This window comes from Chrysoperla carnea, chromosome 5 (assembly GCF_905475395.1).
Source record: "Chrysoperla carnea chromosome 5, inChrCarn1.1, whole genome shotgun sequence".
Classification (NCBI taxonomy): Eukaryota; Metazoa; Arthropoda; class Insecta; order Neuroptera; family Chrysopidae; genus Chrysoperla; species Chrysoperla carnea.
The window spans coordinates 68,867,731-68,890,144 of record NC_058341.1 but is presented as its reverse complement, the minus strand read 5'-3'; the positions used below and the strand labels follow the sequence as shown (position 1 = coordinate 68,890,144).

The window sequence follows — 22,414 nt, the reverse complement described above, 5'->3', positions numbered from 1 at the left end:
CTTCTATTAGAGGCTAGGCAGCCCCAAGTTTGGTTTTTTTCATTAAAGTCGCCTATTGCTATGATTTTAGGGGCACAGTTCATGAGCTCATCAAGATCCACGATATTAATTACATTAACTCTACCATTGATAACCGGCCTGGCATATATATATATATATTATTGCTAAGCTATTTTCTACTTTTACTCCAATTGCTTCTAAGGATGTGAAGTTAAAATTTTAGTTTACTGAACTATTTTTAATGTTGTTTTTAACTAATATCAAGATACCTACACCGGCGCGGGGACCAGGTCAGGTAAGTCCAGTTTTTAATTGACCGCTTAATTTGAATTGATATTTTTGTGCTGCACGAACTTCATTAATTAACATCAAGTCGTTTTTATGTATAAAATTTTTGAGTTCTGACCATTTATTTAAAAGGCCATTTGCATTCCAATGGGCAATTTTTAGATTGTTTAGGGAATTATTTCTGGCCATCATTAAATTGCGTTAAGAATTCATAGGTAGCTTGCGAGTTAGTTGTTGCTTGTTTCATTTTAATATTTAGGTTTCTAATCATAAGTAACATAGACTTGATAATGTACATTTGGTTAAGTGTATTGACTTCTTTTATAAGTTCATTCAGTTCCTCTAAATATTCTTTTATATTCGAAGTTATTGGATTGCTTTTTAAAATATAAAATATAGTTTCAGACTTTCACTTTATAAATAAGAATTCCCCACATACCGCTTGTGAGAACAATATTTAAAATTCTCTGTAATATAAACCAGAGTGAATTAAAAAAAAACTATAGTAACACGACAAACATGCAATCGTTTATCTATATTTGTCTATAATATTATTAACATGGGTCTTCCATATGCAAAAATTCAAATCCCCTCTTTAACCCCTTAGGCGAATAATTTCGGAAAATCCTTATTCCTAAGCATTCTTTATCGGATGCCTACGCCATACAAAGAATATATCCTCCAAATTTCAAGTCTCTACGATCAGCGGTTTAGGCTGTGTAATGATCCGTCAGTCAATCATTCAGGACAAAGCATTTTATATATATAGATGAAAAATGCCTTAGAATTTTGAAATCTGTTTGGTCAAAACGGATTTTTAGGGGTGGTTTCTAGAATATAGAGAAAATTTCAATGTTGGATCCAAAAATTGACAGGAATATTATATTTTTATATTCTCGCAAATCTATATTTCGAAAAAATGATTCAAATATACCTTCTAGAGCACAGTTTTGACGATAAATACTTGACCATAGATTACACTTTTTGGATGATTTTAAGCTTAAGTACTTTCTCGGTGAAATATTGGGAGCAATATATTTAAATAAGACCAAAAAAAAATAAATAAATGAGTTTTTGCAAGTCATGTTATGCTTAAGTACTTTCTTGGCGCAATTTCGGAGGTGACAGATTTAAATGTGATAAAAAATTCTCGTATACTCGTTCGATTTTACAAAAAAATGTTTCAAACAAAAGTCGTTTGTTTCTTTACAAGGAACTTTTAAATTTAATATGTTACTCTATCTCATATCAGTTCAGTAGAATCGAATTTTTAATTACCCGAAGGAGTCTAGGATAAAAAACTGAACCCCTTTCGAACCCAAGGAATACAGATAATTTAAAGTTAGTAGTAATTAGTGTTAAATAGTAACGTCCGATAGTAATTATTAGTATTAAACATATAAATATTTAACATTTGCAATGCAATTATTTTTCATTTTCAGTTATATTATTAGATTAATCAACATCGTTAATTATGATGTAACAAACTTTTGAATTATTATATAATATAAATATCATAATTATATCAAAATCCAAATTCAACAATTTTCAAAAAACGCAAATAATATCGTTTAATTATTTTCATTTGATTTACTAAAATTTAAGGGAAATGGGTAAAATACTTTTTGCTTCTTACATATCTTACATATTTTCAAATAAAGTTTGATTATAAAAAATTGAATATTACGCGAACATGTTGTAGACATCAAAAATGGTAATATTTTTAGATTGGTGAAACTTTTAAATCATTCTTAATGCACGTTCATTCACCTTGCATTCAGCCTCTGAACATCTCGAACCATGCTTTTAGAAAATACATATAGTTGTTATAATATATTCGCATAACTATACGTAAATGGCCAATGTTATGCACGGAAATGAAATGGAAATGAGTTCCATATTAAACGACGACATCTTACAATACATATGTGATATTGTACTTGCCTATGTAAATAAATGTTTTAATTTGAAATTATTAGTAGAATTGGTATCAATTTGATTGCGTTTTTAGATAAGCGTATAGAAAATATTAATCTATTGGCTGTTCGACTAATTTATAATGTGTAGCTAAGATTTTTGGTTTGCTTAAGAAAAATCATCTAACTTCATCAATGAATTTTGAATGCAACCGTTAAGGAGATTCATTACGATTTTTTTTTGTTTTTTTGTTTTTTTTTTTTGCTAGAGTAAGTATTCAGAAACAATTTGTGCAAGGTTCAAAAGTCTAAATCTAAGTGTAAACTATTGATTGCAGTTGTTACATTGATTACATTATTTAACAAACTAATAAAAAAACACAAACAACTGCTCCAAAAAAAATATTCATTTTTGGAGGACTTTTTTGGCAATAAAAATTGACATATTTTACTTTCAATAGCATGCATATATTGTTACAAGCTAACACAAAGATCTTTGAAAAGTTGCGCTATGATAATTTCCAGCCCAAGAGATGAAACAGGGCCGCGCATAAAATTACCAGACTCGGAAGAGACGGTACTGTACCAATCCGTACCAGTTAGAATTAATTCAATCCGAGCTGTTACAGCTAAACTGGTTAGGGTCGGATAAATTTACCAATTCCGCGGACATAACGTAGCATTAAAAATCTATTCTGACTGAATCCGTTTTTCCTCTCCAAACCTGATCCAGTTAAAGGCCATTCCTGTCCTGATAAGGGTGTTCCCAAACAGTGGCGCATATTAGTTGACTAGAATCGAGTCAGATGGTAATGTACCAATCCCGACCAGATGGTAATATCATAATTCGGACCACATATAAATATCTCTCCGGGCCATTACAGGTAAATTTGTCCGGACCGCATAAATTTGGCAGTTTCGCCGTCGGGCATAAGGTAGCGTTACAAGACCGAATCTGATTTTCAATTTCTGAACATGACCCAATTTTGGGCAAATTGGATCGATCCCGGACTGAGTGTCATAACTGTTATTTATATGCAATATACAATCTGCATAACAATTTTCAGCTTTAGTAAATTTGTTTAAGTGCTACGTAAAACATAACCGTTTCGATAAAATAAATCTGATCAATGTTCTATCGTTCGCTTGACTGACCGCAGTATGTGTGTGTACACAACTAATATAACCAATTGTCAAATCACCTTTAGTAAATTTAACGAATTTTGTTTGGTCTGGCTCTTAATCCATGCTGAAATCTAGATGCATTAAAAAAAATGTATGCATCGATATCCAGATACATTTTACTCTAAGTATATGTACTTACAATTTAAAAGTATCTATTACAGCACTGACTGTTTCCACTTTGACTGATAAAATTTTGTAACAAATGCAAATTTTCGATTTTTGTTGAATTTATATAATATTATGATTTTACATCTTTGGCGGAATCATTGCCGCCGTTGTTTTTCTGTATTCATCCGAAGTTATAGATAATCTTCTTTTTTCTGTTGATTTTCTATACCAGTGAAAAATTTAACGTTTTTAATGGTAAAATTAGTACAGAAAATAGTACTTAACCATTTGCTTAACCTGCCAACACTCGCGCTATGAGTGTGGCTTTTTTCTCACGCTCCATTTAAAAAATAAATAACTTTTATTTTTCAAATGGTATATGTGGTTGAAGCTTTTTCTACCTTCATACAATTTTATCTATTTTTGAATTATGAATATTTATTATTTTTTTCAAATCCTCCCAAGGAATTTTTCATCACGAAAGTAATGGTGTAAGCAAAAAAATATTTACTTCAATTAAGTTTTTGTACTTTCGTTTGTTTAATATAAAACGTACTCATTTAATTAAAAAAAAAAAAAAAAAAAAAAAAAAAAAAAAAAAACGAGAGGTGTCGTATGCACCCAGTTGGAACTATGTTCCTTTTATATCTTCGTATATTATAAATGTAGCGCCTACTTTTTTTAGCGCCTACTGGTTTGAATATTTTCTCATGCACATGTTCAATTTTGTGAGATCAATTTGCTTTTTTCTTCTGTCTATTTCTTTAAAATTCAGTGTGACTTGTAGTCGATTTGTTGTAAAAAAAAACGATTCCAAGAAAATGAAAAATACACAACAAGATAAAAATTATTTGAAAACACAAATAACTGTATGTAAGTAATATATTGTAACTATTATAAATATTAGTTTTGTGGTACTGCTACCTTACAGGTTTAGTGTAATTAGTTTCTTGTAAATGTTTTCGTTTTTTTTTTCGCTCACGAAACTGTTTGCATTGGTAATACTAAAAATGTAAAGTATTAATTTAAGAAGTCAAATTTAAGAAGTTGTTTTATCGTTTAAAGAATTAAATAATATAGCTACTTTGACTCTATACTTTATGAATTAATTGTAATATTAGTTTTAAAAAAAACATATACTCCTGATTTAGTAGTCAACCCAATATGTGCGTACATTACCTTTATTTGGCTTGGGAAAGATATTTATCATGACATAACATAAAATTTTCTTGTTCTTACTTTAAATTATCTCTATTATGTTTAACTTCTTCCGATAACTTGCAACCTTTTTTTTTTTTTTAATGAAAAACATAAACTTTGGACAAAAAATATAAATTGACAGATTGTAAATTATTTTCCAAATATTCTCAAAATTCATGGCAAGCTGAATCGATTAAAAAAGTTTTAGTTTCCTAGGTAACACATTGTCGGATTTTTGGGTCGTTTTAGATTGTTGCACATTTTTTGGTTTTACCTCCCAACCAGCAAACAAATTATAACGTGCGGTAAGGAACAAAAACTTGTGATAGAAATATAGTGAAATTATTTTAAATGAATTTAGTTATTTACATTATTTCTCTGCTCTTATATTTTCACTCTCAAACATCATTCATTAATCACGTAATCAAACTATTTTTAATTAGTTAGTAGTGTAATAAAAAAATAGTTTATGTAAAATCATATAGAAGCTATGATTTACAAACTTAAAGAATATTTAACGCTCGAAATGTTTGACGCATGTTCAGAATGTGTGAGCAAGTCTCTCACCACGTGACTAAAGATAACCGAACGGTTGACACGAGGGCTGACGAGTTATTAAATAGTGGCTTAAAATGTGAAAACAATCACCGTTAGTTTTATATTCTAAAAAATGGAAAAATTTACAATCGGATTTACTTTAACTCTTATAACATATTTCATATAATAATTTATATAAAATGATTTATGTAATAATAATGGAATTTAACTTTAGCTTGGTGCATTGACTCTACGTTATTCTAGGTTTGATAATCAGAATCACTTCAAAGATTTATTTCAAACTCTCGTCATATTGAAAACCCAACATCTATCGTCTCTACATCAAAATTTTTAAAACAATCATTTTAGAAAAATGTGACTTAATCTTTCCAAAAACCAAGAGTCGTGTCAAATAATCGAACGGTTATTGCTAGAGCTGGTACTTATATATAGCTGGTACTTCATAGCACCAAAAACAAAAAGGTTATAAGGACTAATTTGGGAAAGCTTAAATAATCCAGGAAATAAAGACATTTCACTTTGGAAAAATTACTGCAAAGCTGGTTTTAGCCACACATAAAAACGCATAAGTATTAAGTATTTGATTGATCAGTTGTGAGTTGATCTCTATAATTTATACCGATTTAGTATCATTGCTTTTATACTGAGTCGAGTCGAATATTGATTGTTTTAGTTTGTTTGTTTAACGTTGATAATAGAGAAAAAAATGAATGATATTCACTAGTTCAGATTATGTTTGTATAGAAAAAAAATTATGCGTTTTCAAAACTATCTGTCGATGATAAAAAACAAGTGATCGTGAAAGGTCGTTGTACACCAGATTTTCATTTCATACAAACTAAAGATAAAGTCTCAGCAGATTGCAAACTCTAAATCGGTTGTTTTGTTTCCCTTGACTACTATTTGCCAACAATAAAACCATCTGGAACGATACCGGTTACAACAATGTTCATAATTTTTCTATGACCGCAAAAAACACGATCAATCTGAAAAACACTCAGAAGATTTCATTAAGTATCATGCCTTTGGGAAAAATCAGTATACTCTCACCACCATCTTTTTACTGCTATTTTTAATTATAATCTTTAAAGATCAGCCAATCTTTGAATATTTGTGATTACAAATACCTACATCATTATTTACTCACCATAACGAAGAACCAAAACCAACAAGCAATATTTTTTATTATATAGTAGCTTTTAAAAATTTCTGCCTACCCTGTCTAAAAACTTTGTGCACGCCACTGGGCTCAATGCTCAACAACTTTATTTCAGGCTTGAAATAATATTATCTCGGTTGTTATTTTTACATTAGACAAAAGATTCGGTTGAGATATTCTTAACAATGCGGTTGAATAGTGGTCTAGGTATTTCGAGAAAAAAGGGAATCTCTTTTATTGTCTTTTTTTTTTATCTCATTGACATTATTATAAATATTTTCGTTATTGACATTTTTACTAGGCTAAGTTTGTGTTTTTTGTTCAAAATCAGATAGATCCGCTGATTTGATTTATACGGAGCCATAACTTTGTTATATTTTTGTTTTCTTTATTTTTTACGCCATACAACCGTGCCAATTATAATTTCATAGACTAGTGGATGTTATGAAAATATTTTAATTCGTGAACTGTATGAAATTTTGTTATTTTTTAAATTTATTTTATGATGCGGAATACGATTATTATGATTTGTATAAATTAGACGAGACGGAAAACTGGTTGAAAATTAACGATGACTTCACTTTAAATTGTTGTTACATATAAGGGTGTCTCAAATAACTACAGACAGTAGAGAAAATCTACATTGAAATTCCAACCAAAAAGTTCCTTCACAATTCGTAAAGCACCGCAATCATTTATATACAGAAAATGGTAAGGTAAGATAAAAAGGTCAACAGTCAAAAACACTTTCTTTCTGGACACTTTGTATATACTTTTGTTGTAGAAGTCTTTTGCAAATAAAAATTTTATTATTTACGAATTTTATCCCATGTGCGGTGGTTCTTTCACATCTGCCGTTTATTCTTTCATATCTTCGAAAGTAATGTTTAAATTTGCTGTTTGAAAATAAATCGATTTTTGGCCTCTAAATCATAATTTAATTTTTTAATTATAAGAAAGACACATTTCGTTGGGGACAAAGTAAAATTGAAGGTGAAGTGTGACCTTCTTTCCAAAGACTCTTATACGCAAAATAGCAGCATTGCAGACCAATGCAAGGTGAGCAAGCATAAAACTTGAGATAAACAGTACACCAAGAGCACTGATGAAGCTGCCACAATAGAGATGAACAAAAATTAAAAATCTTCTCTTTTCTATCTGTTGCTGTAAGAATATTTGATATATTTATTTCACACAACAAGTCTTGGACGACCTTATGGAGTTAAAATTTAATATTACAATGTTGATTTTATAACGCGTGCCATCGGGCAAAACATATATCTTTAAATGATTATTCTTGTCTATTGCATGTTTTTCTAAATATAAATTTAAACGAGAAGTTTCTCGTTATTATATTTATTAAAAATTCTTTTCAGAAATTAAATTAATTTTTATGTTCACCAATTTATTTATACTTGATACGAGAAATTTTTTATTTTTTGTTCATTCATCAAATCACATCTTTTATCAAAATTATTTTTGCGTAAGAATTTATGATCCTTTTTTTTACTTTTAATTTCACTTAAAAAAGGTAGTTGCAGTTTTATACAAATATTTTTACAAACCTAATTTGGGAAAATACTTGAAAGAGTATTTACTAAGAATTAACACCAAAAATGTGTTACAAAGTGTTTTTATTTAGTTGTATGCTCCCAAACTAAAATCAATTTTATTGATAAATGCCTTAAACAAAAATTAAAAAAAACAATATATAAGAGCTTTAAGGAAGGCAGTTTAAGTTTTCAAGTTATATGAAAACATTCGGTGCTATGATTATTTCAGATGATACACAATTTGAAACCAAGAAAATTTATTCCATGAGATACAGCTTTTTGAATTATAGGTAAAATTTTTTGTGAAAATTTTGTGACTTTAATGCTAGTATGGATAGGTACATTTATAGCAAACCCCTTTTCAGTGTCCAGATGTAGCAGTTTCAACCTACTGTTATATAATCCTTAAATGTTCCCTGTTTTTGAATTGAAACTACAAGGCATAAAACAAAACTGAATTGGTTTTCACAGAAAATTCAGAATATAAAACAATTTTTTAACGATCTAACAGGGTGATTGATATGTGTAGTAAGATTTGAATAGTTCCTAAGCTTGGTCGGTTGAATATTCTGATTTCGAGTCATAAAAGTAAATTTTTCTTTTAAAATATTAAAATAAAAAATCGTAATTTTTAAACTGTATATCACGTGACCTAAAACGCAGGTAAGCCCTGCTGTGATGTCATAACGGTATGAGTCATAGACTATCAGTTAGTTCAGTGTAGACAGCTGAGTATAATATATACATAGATAATAAGTATTTATATTTATGAGCCTAGGTGGCTGAGCGTTAGACTTCGACCGTTCGTCTACTTAGAATTATGATGCGGGTTCGAATCCAGGCAGCGGCAGTATGAACAATTACAATTAACGGGGACGGTAGCATTGATCACATTGTCGTCGCTTGGATAAGAACGAAGTAGCCGACACATCATGAAATGTAAAAATAATGTAATATAAATGTAAAATAAATAAATATTAACAAATAATGGTGTGGGTGGCCTCTGTTATGGGCGTATATGTCAGAAAACGGAGGTAAATCCTCATTATAATAATAATAATAATAATAATGATAAGTATTTATATTTATTATAATCAGATGTCTATGAATATATTTTCCAAACTTATTTGTGTTATTTCGTATAGAGATACCCATATTACATCATCAAATTGGTTGCCCGCGTTTTTGACAGTTTAATAATCATAAATAATAATAATGGGGTTTAACCTCCGTTTTTCTGACATATACGCCTATAGCAGAGGATACCCACTTCATTATTTGTTAATCTTTATTTATTTTAATTACAAACATATTTACAATTACAATTTGGCGTGGGTGGAGTCGGTTACTTCGTTCTTATCCAAGCGACGACAATGTGATCAAATCTGCACTCCCATTAATTATAAATTGTTCCACTGCTGCTGCCTGGCTTTGAACCCGCAGCCTAAGTCTAAATGGACAAACAGTCAAGAAACGCCTTAGACGGCTCGGCCATTTAGGTTTTTGACAGTTTAAAAAAGGTTTAAAATGTAATTGAAGTTTTTGGCCAGAAAGCGTGTGTATTTTTCCGAAATAAATTTTTGGTGGCTTTTTATTACCAAAATCAATATTTTGAAGTACCTTTTCAAAAATAGTGGAATACCCTATTAAAATAAAAAACTATGCATCAAATGAAAAAAAAAGGTTTCAGCTGAAGAAATTTTGCATAATTTCATCTCTTTTTGGACTTTGTAGCTTCAAAATTGACTGAAATATGAAATATTCAAGTACAGCGCAGCGTATTTAAATCAGATAAATAAAAATTATATATTCATGGATTTTTAAAGATTTGGTTTTTATGACTAAATAAGTATAAAAACAATTATTAACAATAAATTTTATAAATAAATGTGTTTTAGCAATACTTGTATAAAAAATATTATTATGAATTATAAGAAATATCAATCGGAAAATTCTTCGTCTACCTGCAACAAGAAGAAAAAAATATTTATGTCTGTATGACAGACTTTTTGTAAACGTACGTTGGAGTTGTATCATTGAAGTTAGTTTAGACAATATTTTACACAATTTTTATAAAACAAATAGTTGCTTCGATAAAATGGATGAGATAGAAATTAAAAAGATAAACGATTTTCGAGAAAAAAGGTCCATGTCACATTTAGAAATGTGTTAGAAATAAATGAAATATGTGAATATACTCCGCCCAATACTGAAATATATGTTTCGTAGAAAAACAAAAGAACATAATATTATAGCAGAAGTAAGTGAGAATAAAAGCTGAATCGTATAAGATGCTGGATTTTGCATTACTGTGTCTATAGACCGTACACACATGAAATTATTTCTTTAACAAATTCTTGAATTGCTTGTAAAATTTTTTCTTGAGCTAAGAATATTAAAAGGTAAATAAAATATTCTTGGAGCGAGAAGAAAATTACTTAATACATAATAGCGAGGTTTGACTAACAAGAAATTTTATTAACGTAAGAAGTTTCAATTGATTCCAAAGTTTGTATTGCTTAGAAATAACAAACAATTAATATTTTCTTAAAGTTTTAATAAACATCTAATTTATGATCAATATACAGTGTTATATTCAAACCATAGTTTGTTTGTTTAAGTACAATAATTTAATGTTTTTGCAAAATAATATAATCAAATCATGTTAATTTTTCTAAAAATCCCTACCTCAGTTGAATATTATTTAAAAAAAATTTACTAATATCTTCTGATTATCATTGGCTACTGGTTATCGAATGACAGCCAATGAATAATCAAATTTATCAATTTTTGTCATACCTGTAGCTCCCAAATTAAGGCTCAGATCGAAATTTGGAAAATAGTTTTTTTATTGCTCTTGATGAGCTTATTTTGAAAAGTTAGGTTTTCTGCAGTTAATAATAGAACACGTTGTATATATAAGCGATATACCACTGGCTGACTCATTACGAAATTTCCGAAACTATCGGTCCAATTAACTTCAAATTTCGCATACTTACCTCTTTCGTGGCATAGACGTCGACAAAGATGATTTTACGGAATTCCTATCCCAACGTATTTTCTGTAGTTTTTAAGTCTGTAGATCCAGTCCTAGAGGTAGAAGATACTGTTCACCATTCTGTCGAGTTTCTACACACACTCAACCCACCAGGTATACCATCTCATATTCTTCATCTAAAAATTGGTGCACCAATAATGTCGTTGATGAGGGTGAAAGTGCATTCATTCCGAGAATCGCTCTGATTCCATCGGACTATCATTTAAGCGTTTGCCATTTTCAGTAAAATGTTGCTTTGCGATGGCTATGGATAAAGCACAAGGTCAGAGTTTAAAATTAGCTGGTGTAGACTTACGAATTACCATGGTTTCATGGGGTGCATTGGAAAAGTTGGGAAACCGCACCGATTTTAACAAAACTTTTTGAACGTGTTTATAGGACCCCAAGGAATAGTCACCAAACTTAACCTAATCATTGTAGGAAATAAGGCCCAGCGAGAGGCTGATGTAATCCAAAATTTTTTTAAATTCTTATTTTGACTTCAAATTGTCATCTAATAGGTTTTTTGGTCGTTAAATACGTTAAAGGGACAAACTACTTGTTAATAGAACCAACTTGTATGTAAATGAAGTATATTTATATATTTCTTGCTTGATATTCGCTTCCTCAAATTTTGAATTTGAATTTAGACTGTCAGCTAATTACAGATTAACATAATCAATCTTTAACAGTTTGCTAATGATAGAGGACATATATACAACCACAAGCAACAGAAAAATGTAGATACTAATGTGCATGATGAATTAATGCAGAGTTAAAAATTAATATTTGTTTGTAAAACAAACAGAACAACTTTTCACAGTCTGCCATTTATTCCAGTAAAAGGTGAGACTGTTCAATACACATAAAATTTATTAGCAGACGGTTTTCTGGTGTACAAACTTTAACATAACCAATATTTGGTAGTAAAAAATTTTTACTACCAAATTAAATTTTGTTATTTTAAAGTTTGTACACGATTAAATCGTCTGCACAATAAATTTTTTGTGTATGGAACAATCATACTTTTTTATAAAAATGAATGGCAGACTTTAATATGTTCTCTTTGTTTTACAACAATATGCATATTAATTCGTTATGCATGTTTCATTATACATTTTTCTGTTGCTTGTAGATGTACACTCACTGCATATTAATTCGTTATGCATGTTTCATTATACATTTTTCTGTTGCTTGTAGATGTACACTCACTGTCAGAAAAAGTGCCACAGTTAAAACATTCTAAGCGTACGCATCATATGTTATGTTATAATAGTAACACTTAGAATGTTTTAAAACGAGCATTTTTTGTGACATTGAGTATATATATGATTTCTATCATTGGCAGACTGTAAAAAATTAATTGTTTTTTGTATCACGAGCTGACAATCCAATTGTTAAGGTAAAAATATTTTAGTGTGCATTACTTTGCATCTAATTAATATTTTGTACATGTTAAAATTTGTCAAAATTTCCATGCACACGATCAATAATACATTGACAATATACCTTGATTATATGAAAATTTGAACATAAATTCTTAGGTCAATCAAACCACATTACCGCCACCAAAAAAGTGGTGGGGGGGGGGAATTGTATGGCTCTAAATAACTCGTTTTCCTCTACACACGGGCGCCACCATAATTAAATTCTGGGAAGTGTATCTGCATCTACACTTGGGTGGGTCAAATCAAACTATTTTCCTTTACTTTCGATACCGAAAAAAGAGTTGCTATACATCTCTAGAAAATTATCTCTAAATATGAGATATTAATATTAATAGGAAGGCCTTCTTAATTTATAACTCGTTAATTAATAAAACTCATATAATGGGCATATCATAATTTGAAGAAAATTAACTTATCTACAAAATTGGTTCTTTTGTTTATAAGATTACTGTTAGCGTTTAAGAGATTATTTAGATATTCGTAACCAAAGTTCAAAGCATACCAATTTCCGAAAATTTTAATAATTACCTTAAAAAACACGATTTCATTTATTTTTGGGAAAATGTCTAAAATATTCAAGTTTTTGAAAGCTTTTCAAACTATTTCTAGATATAAACAAGTAAGAGAAAGTACATGATAATAAGAAAACACAAAAATAATGCAAATTAAGATTTCATAAAACTATGGTGGAATTAGTGTACCAAATGTATACACCTCGGATCTATTATAGGTGAAGACGGTAGATGTGCACATAAGATCAAGATGCGTTTGACCCTCGAAAAGAAAGATTTTAATAAATTCAAGTCGTTACTGGCAAAAACAAAAAAAATTCCAAAAGAACTTGGGTGCTAAAGTGTTATGTGTGGCCTTTTTTATTATATGCATGCAAATCGTGGAATGTGACAAAAAGAACAAAAGTGATTTTATTGAAGAATTGAGCGTATTTACTGAGGTGGAAAAGAGAAGACGAAAATAATGAATTTTTAATATTTTTCTTTGATTATTTATTTTCCTTCAAAACAGCCCTCCCGGCGCGCATGGTTCTACATTCTTGTTTTGTTCCTGCACCCTGTAAAATGATGATGGTTTTTTGATAGCGAATTATTTTCTCTTTTTTTTATTAAGAATAGTAATAAATTTGATATAAAAACAATAATGTTTGATTTAACTTTTAATATTATCTTCTACACATATGCAAGCTATCACACAACGGAAAAACTTTTCGTAACTTCGCAACGCATTTGGTCTACGAATATACACACACACATGGACTATATGGTTGGACTCGAAACAATAATAAAATAATATACAACATATTTTATTTATTTCCGGTTTTTCTTAATATGGAGAATAACTTTATTTATCCGGTTGAATGAAAGATAGTTTTTTATTATTATTATTATTATTATAACTAGTGTTGGACAAACTGATGGTGATTCAAAAGTAAAATTTTTCGTAGGTATTAAATTAATAGTCTACAGTACAGAGAGTAATTCAGAGAGTAAAATAGTTTCGTGATTAACACACTTACGGAACTTCGTGAATGGCTTCATTTCAGTGTAACCTACAATATTTACATTGACGAAAACTTTAAAATTGGGGCGTTTTCAATATGGGGATGACGGGAAACATGTCAATTAAATGACCTATTGAAAAAATATGAGCAACCGGTTGCTTTTTTCTTGAATGCAAGATAAACGAATATAATAAGAGAGAATAATAGTGGCCTACAAAAATATTGGGCCGTTTGGTGTGACCTCCAACCATAATATATCGGAAAAACGGGGGTATAAAAATTTATGAACAATCGGCTAATTTTTACACAATTGTTTAATAAATATAAGTAAAATTAAATGTACATACTGGCCTACATACTTCATGAGCAGTTTTCTCAGACCTACGTCAGATTAACGACTATATGTTTTATTTATTAATGCCCCCATTTCCAAAGTTTTTGTAAGTAAAAATGTTGTAGGTTACACTTAAATGAAGCCACTCACGAAGTTTCGTGAGCGTGTTAGTCACGGAATCATACCCACCTCTTTACTGTAGACTATAAGCCGTATTTCACTTTCGTTTCTATGCAATTGATTTTTGCCAATTCTTAGGGATATTGTTACAAAATTAAAAATTTTTGTATTTTATAAATTGTAAATATCCATATTATACAACTAATAATCTACAAGGTAAATTGTTAATTGTACGCGATAGTGGAGTTAGAAGTACAAATGCAAAATTAGGTCTATCTTTTTGCAAGATTTTCTGCAATTGATTTTGAAGAATGCAATTTATTTAAATAAAGAAATCAAATATATTTATGTCCTACTAAATATTTATTTTTAGGGAAATTCAATAAAATACGTATTTGGACTTAACAGCATTAAAGCAACAATTTCAAAATTTTTTCTTAAACTAGAATTTATAGACCATTAAAAAAGAAAAATTATAGTATTGATTAAATATTATTATTAAAGTACAAGATTTATAAACATTTGTTCGGCTATTTTTATATTATATAATTATATGACTTTTTTTTAATGTATTTTTGAATGATTCCGCTAATATTCTTTAATTGTATGAATCAAGAGCCAATAATTTCAAATTTATTTGAAGATTTTTTTATTAAAGAATTGGGGGTTCCCCGTAAAATTTTTTAAGTACTATTTTTTGCAAGATTACAAAATTAAAATATATTCTTGAAGGAATTATCTAAGATATGAAAAAAAAAATCTTCACCCATCTGCTTTCTGAATGAAATTTTTTTTTCATGACATATAAAATGGTAACAAATATCCCTACAATGGCTGCCTAAGGAAATGAAGTCAAGACTTTCTTTAGTAAAAATATCAAGGGCAAATTTTTCTCATTGGCTGGCTTGTCTAAAAGCGTAAGGAAATATGGGGCAGCTGTGTTGCCAGTCTGTTTTTGTTGACTCTTTACATATATTTAAGTAGGTTTATAATAGTAATTACGATTATCTGCGGTAATTCATTGAATCGTATATCAAAATAAATGTACGTTATTGACGTATATTTGTACGTATATGATTTCCAGCGTAACCTTATCCAATTATAATTGTAGTTGTTATTATATTGTATACTACTTAGCATGTGTTTTGTTGATTTATCTGATGAAGATCTAATAAAAAGATTGAAACGTTACCAAAATAATAATTGTGGTAGAATAATTAAACACTGCCTTGTCCAGTTTCCTGCGTATACATTGATATTATTATAATAAAAGATGTTATTAATCGAAAAAATAAAATGAGAACGGATGACAATGAAGAAATTCAATGATAGCAGCTAGTTGAAAACAGCAAAGAACAGAGCTTAGAAAAATGAGGAGGATACTTCTTGGCATGTTTTTTCCATTTTCAGAAGGGTTCTACTACATCGATAAAATTCTAAGAGCAGAGATTAGAAACGTGAGGAGGGTACTTCTTGGTATGTTTTAGGCATTTTCAGAAGGGTTCTACCACATCAATAAAATTGTAAGAACAGGGATTAGAAAAATGAGGAGTGTACTTCTTGGTTTGTTTGTGCCATTTTCAGAAGGGTTCTACCACATCGATAAAATTCTAAGAACAGAGATTAAAAGCATGAGGAGGGTACTTCTTGTTATGTTTTTCCCATTTACAGAAGATAAATTCTATTTTGCTTGGAGTAATAATAAAGAGGATAAAATTGTCATTTCATTTTGATGCTTATTTTACATTTATGTTACTTTTAATAATATCTGTATTTTTTTAACCAGACCAATAGTTGGATGAATTAAGTTTGCACAGTTTGCTTAGAACATCACAAACAAAATTTATTAAAACATCATAGTGTGGTTTATAAAAATACGAAAATAGTTTATAAATGGCACATAAATATGTATTTATTTTAATGTTTTGAATGTTTTTTTTAAAGTTTTATAAAACTATAAGGATTACAATATTATTTTGTACTTTTTGAATGAATGATCAGGTTTGTGTTTATGTAATTATACGTCGTAGAAAAAGTTTTGTATACATGAAAATAGTTTTAAATAATAGTTGTTGATTTTTTTTTCTGAGAATTTGAGTCATTATTTTAAGTGTTTTTTAACACGAAATTCATAAATTCAAGAGAAAAAAATTGTCGCATCGCATAGTTACCTTGTGTTTCATATCTTTCAATAATTCCATAAAATTGTAAGATTTTGGTAATTATCTAAATTACTAATTTAAAAAAATATAGTACTTGCATTATAGACTAGTCTATCTATTTTGAGTACAATTTTAAATTTTTGAGATACAGCAAATCAATACATGTAAAAAGCGGAAATTTTCCGTAGAATTCAATCCACTATTTTTTACACTTTTAAAGTGTGGAAACGCATTCAAAACGGCTGCCAAAGTTGGTAGAAAACAGTTTGTTTAGGTTATTTAAAAAAATACGCTTTGAATCAAAAAAAGTTAGCCCAGTTAAATGTCAAAAAATTTATTGAAAAAAGATTGTTAAAAATCGTATTTTTTTTAAACGCCCGTATCTCTTTGAAAAAAAAAAATTTTTAACGATCTTCATTGAAAAATCAGTCCCTAATATACCCAAGAATAGAGTTTTTGCAAAATTCAAAACTATTGAAAAGTTTGGACAAAACATCGCTTTTATCGACAAAAAGCCGTTTTTCTTTAAATTCCAATAGCGCATATACGCGTGCTTTTTTATAAACGTTTCTGTGCTTGAAATTTTCTTCAATAGTTGCCTGAATATGTGCGGATATTGCGCGCTTAATTAATTTGATTGCTAACATGCGAAATATCGGTGAAAAATCGGTTGTGAACATTTTGAAATACTATATTAATTATTTTTACAATTTTTTTATCTGGTATATTTGCTTCTAGTTGATATTTATATTATTAGTGAGGTCTTAGTTATTTATGAAGGGTTTTTTTTCATAAATTTGTTTGGGCATCTAGTAAAACTGAGCTAGAAATTTTTTAATTGTTTCCAAACTGCGCGCAAATTCGTTTCTTTTACGGTCACTCGGATGATGCTAGAGTTCTAAGTCAGTAAAACTTATGCGTAGACAATTGAAAAAAGCCGCTCTTGAAACAGAATTTGACTGATATTATGGCACGCCATTTTACTATTTAATGTCCGAAAAAAAATGATCGTAATAATAATACATTATTATTATGTTAACATCATAATAATAATCATTTTCATTATGTACATAATTTTAATTCAATCATTTTTATTATGTACATAATTTTAATTCAATCATTTTTATTATGTACATAATTTTAATTCATATTAAATAGTAAAACGGCGTGCGCTATATTTCCATTATGTACATAATTTTAATTAAATCATTTTTATTATGTACATAATTTTAATTCTCTATTTCCATTATGTACATAATTTTAATTCAATCATTTTTTTTAATCTAATTCAAATAAAATTAACTGATTTATTATTATGTATCATCATAATAATAATACATTTTTATTATGATGATAACATAATTTTAATTCTCATCTCTCTTTTCTCATCTTATCTTATATCAATCTCTCTTTTACTAGGATTTATTTTACAAAATATAAAATATAAAATATAAAATTTCTGATTGAAAAAAATAATTAATTAATTTTTTTCTCGATAAAAAATTAGTCTATTAAATAGTAAAATGGCGTGCCATAGATATGAAAATGGACTTTTGGATGCAGAGTTTCTTGTCTGTTCATTATTACGATTAATTTATAAATAATTTACTGTTTCTTTTTTTTCAATTTTTTGTGTGTGTCCGAGTTATAACTTTTTATCTTAAATATAAGTTTTCACAGCTAATCTATCATCTTAAAATATTTTCACAACTAAGGAGCAATTCATTAATGACGTAAGCGTTTTGGAGGGGTGGTTTACACCCATTCCCACATAATATTTTATGAGTTGAAATTTAATATTAGACATAATGAGCAGTACTCTGATATTAATAATATGAAAATAATCTATATTGATAGCAATGAAAGAGTATATAAAACCTAAATTATCTTCTAATGATAAAAGTCATTATTTTACGTCAAACTGTGAGTTTTCGTGTAACTGATTTTTTTCTAACAACGTTTTATTATTCGGAAAAACGAGATTGAATACGTGCGGAGAAGGGGGTAGTCAAAAATCTTCAAAATCATGTTTACGTAATTAATGAATGGTCCAGTATCTACCAACACCAAAAACATATCAGGATTGTTTCTTTGTAGTAAAGATCCGAATTAGTGTCGAGAATCATCCATCTGTTTACCGAATGAAAGTTATTTCTTAAGATATATAAAATATTAACAAGTTTCTCTATAGAGTTGCCAAAAAAAAATATGGTCACGGACTACTTTTAATAAAAATATCAAAACTTATTTGCAATAATATTATCCTTATTGAGATATGCGAGTCAATGAATTAACAGGTGAACGTAATCACTATTTTCGTTTCGAACGTAATCACTACTACGTTATATCTTTGAAATTTCTCTTGGAACAAAAGTACTCTTGACCACATTTTCTTAGGCAACCCATTGCAGGGATATTTGTTAACATTTTATATTTCATAAAAAATAACTTTCATTCGGTAAGCAGATGAGTGAAGGTTGACCCTAATTCGGATCTTAGAGTTGTTCAATATAAGCAGTTTAATTTAGGCACTTGTAGTCTACAAACTTTAACCAGCGGTTTCACTGGCGTTTAGGTCGTTATAAATAACTGACAAAGATCATTGAAAGTAAATGAAATAATATGATAATTTTGTTTAATAAATTAATTCCTCTTGAGAATAACCCAAAATGTTCGCGTGTGTTGCATTGGCCATGGGGAAAGCATGGCTTTTACAAATGCACTACTGATATTTTCGATGTTTTTCCTAGCGCTTTGTTAATGGTAACCAAATATATAACAGCTTGATTGGAAATTGAACTCATTTGAATTGGAATTCGAGGTATGATAACACTTTCTGTTAAAAAAGTGTGATCGAAACCTCTACACCAATAGTATGATTGAAACCTCCTTCGATTGTTTTACACAGGGAAAATATATGTATAAGATAGTCAGTTTTCAACTTTTTTTAAAATGTAAAAGTATGTCTGATAACCTTGGTTGAAACAGATCATTGCCAAAGTTTCATTCAAATCCATCAAGTAGTTTTTGCGTGAAAGCGTAACATAGAAACAAAATACGAACACATTTTCACATTTATAATATGTAGGGATTAGATACAACTCCAAATCAAGGCTTTGCTGGCACATATGTAACTTTTAACGAACTTTCTTTGACAATATTGCATAATTGTAGCTTAATTTCGTTGATCAATCTTTAAATTTATTATTCCAAGCGTTCTTGGTTGAGGTCTTGGTGACAAAGCTTTCAAAAAATTACGAAGTAAATATCCAATAATGTTAAATCCCTGATTTAGCAATCTCTAATTTTCTGAGGTGAACGGATAGGTTAGGTAAGGTTAGAGTGGCTGTCCTGGAATGGGGCGCACTTAGACCAAAGCGTACTTTGTGATACCGAAAGAGGGTTGGCCCATCCCTGGCCACTATTCCCTGAACCATTTGAAGTTGTTTAGGAACAGGAAAGATCGTCAAAGAAAAGCTGGCTCAAGTGAGTCCACCTCCTCGTGGTAAGAGCTGGGCAGTGAAAGAGAAAATGAGACATCGTTTCTTCCTCCTCCTCACTGTAACAGCTCCTGCAGTAGTCATGATACACTATCAGAACCAGGCGTTATTTATTCTCTTTTCTCTCTTCTGGGCCTCTTTCACAATGTTACTGTCTAAATGTTTCCAAACTACTTCATATTCAATTTATAAGAAATCCACTATACATAATATTCACTAAAAAGGATTATAAAACTAAAAACTATATATCTATGAAATAAATACAAAGATAAAGTTTTTAAAACAATTTTTACAGAAGCAAGTGTAGCTCTCTTTGTATACACATCCAGCAAGCACTCTCTACAAATACACACAAGTAAACCGTATCTGCATGTTAAATGCATTTTCAATGTTGTATAGTAAAGTAATGTTATAACAAGTAATGTTTGTTATTTGTATGTTTGTTCTGAACTAAAGGATATGCATTGGAATAACGGATTAACTCTCTAAAAAGGATAATGAAGTTTTCTTTATTTTTTTTATTTATATATTCATATCTATCTGTTTGTATTATGAATAATATAAATAGAAATTTATAGAGAAGAGACATCATAAGAACAAATATTTAATTACCGTTATGTATTTCCTCTTTACGTCCAAGACCAATAACTTTCTGTTAAATTATTAAAGATGCAACATTTTATTATTAACACGCTTTTATCAGGTTGACAAAAAAAAATTTCCATGCAGTTGTCAGGATAGCATCTATACTAATCTCGGGATGTCTATGGACAACCCCATCCAAAGCACCGGAGGTAATTCTGCGCCTCCTGCCAACTGAAATCTTTGGAGAGAAATGCGCAGCAGATGCAGCTCCCAGGCGAAATGTAGTCTCACCCTGGACTGGATATTAAGAACACGTTCTTAGTAAAGAACACGTTATTGGTAAAGATCCCCTCCAGACAAAATTAGATTGAGAACCTGGTTAAGCCAAAGGGAACCGTTTTATACCGACCCATCTAAGTTAGAGAAGAGGGTGAGTTATGTTATCTTCTCTGAAAATCTTTATCTGCGTCTATCATTTCGGCTGCCGGATCACTGTAGCGTGTATGGAGCGGAAGTGATGGCTATTCATGAGGTATGTGAATGTGTAAGACTGAACATCTTAGCTGCAGTCTATCTTACCTCAAAGGTAGCACAGAAGTGCCGCACGTCCTTAAATGAGCTGGTAGAACAAATGAATTTAAACCTCGTATGAGTACCGCAACACAGAGGCATTCCAGGAAATTGTGAAGCCGACGAGCTTGTTAGAAATGGCACAATGCTGTCGAACACATGCATCCATAGGTATCCGGGAGATTCGTTCGCGAACTGTAAGCTGCTTCTTAAAGAGAATATCTTAAAATAATATTCACTTTGATATTCCTATATTAATACATACTATAAAATTTGTACCTAATTAACGCCCTCGTGGGTAAACAGTGATGTTTACAAAAAAATGTTTCAAACAAAAGTTGTTTATTTTTTTGTAAGGAACATTTTTTACATTTAAACTTTTATTCTATCTCTAACGGTTTACAAGATGGGTACTACGGACCCATGACCCAATTGACCCATCTTGCTCATTTACGAACTTGACCTCACTTTTTACGTCCTAAGCACGCTGTAAAAATTTCAGCTTGATATCTCTTTTCGTTTTTGAGTAATCGTGACCACAGATGGACGGACGGACGGACAACCGGAAATGGATTAATTAGGCGATTTTATGAACACCTATACCAATTTTTTTTTTTGTAGCATCAATATTTTTAGGCGTTACAAACTTGGGACTAAACTTATAATACTATGTATATTTCATATATACATGGTATAACAAAGGCAATTCTTTAGTACATAAATTTATCTTGAATTTGAACCAAAGAATTAACAAAATAATCATTTTTGAACTTTTGGTGAAAACTATAATCTAAATTTTAATTTCTACCAAAAATTACTTTTTTTTGTTAATAATAAAATAAGTTGTAATTGAAAGAAAAATCGTTGAGAAGAATTAGTGTTTACTATGTAAATGAAGTGGCCGAGGTTTAGGAGAAATCGATCCGAACATTTTCGAGAAATTTTGACTATCGAAGTTTCGAGAAAAACCCGATCAATAAAATAGTTTGACACATTAATAAAATAGTGAAATAAATACATATACCGTGGGACGGAAAGAGTGCTTTATAAAATGATTAATACATATTTGAAACTTCGTGAGTGGATTCCGTTTGGGTAGTCTACCAAACTTCTCTTAAGACTTTTTTTGAGAATGCTGCGCTCTCATATGAGCACGATAACGTCATTTTTAAGCT

At 29.7% G+C, this 22,414-nt stretch overlaps 1 long non-coding RNA gene across 1 annotated transcript; it reads right to left on the bottom strand.

The window, feature by feature from the left end:
• Positions 1-1,865: 1,865 nt before the first annotated feature.
• LOC123300816 lies at positions 1,866-21,365 on the bottom strand. The gene is made up of 3 exons (XR_006535406.1): positions 21,313-21,365; positions 11,428-11,432; positions 1,866-1,881 (listed from the first exon to the last, which is right to left on the bottom strand). It is a non-coding gene; the product is annotated as an uncharacterized LOC123300816 (long non-coding RNA).
• Positions 21,366-22,414: the final 1,049 nt, after the last annotated feature.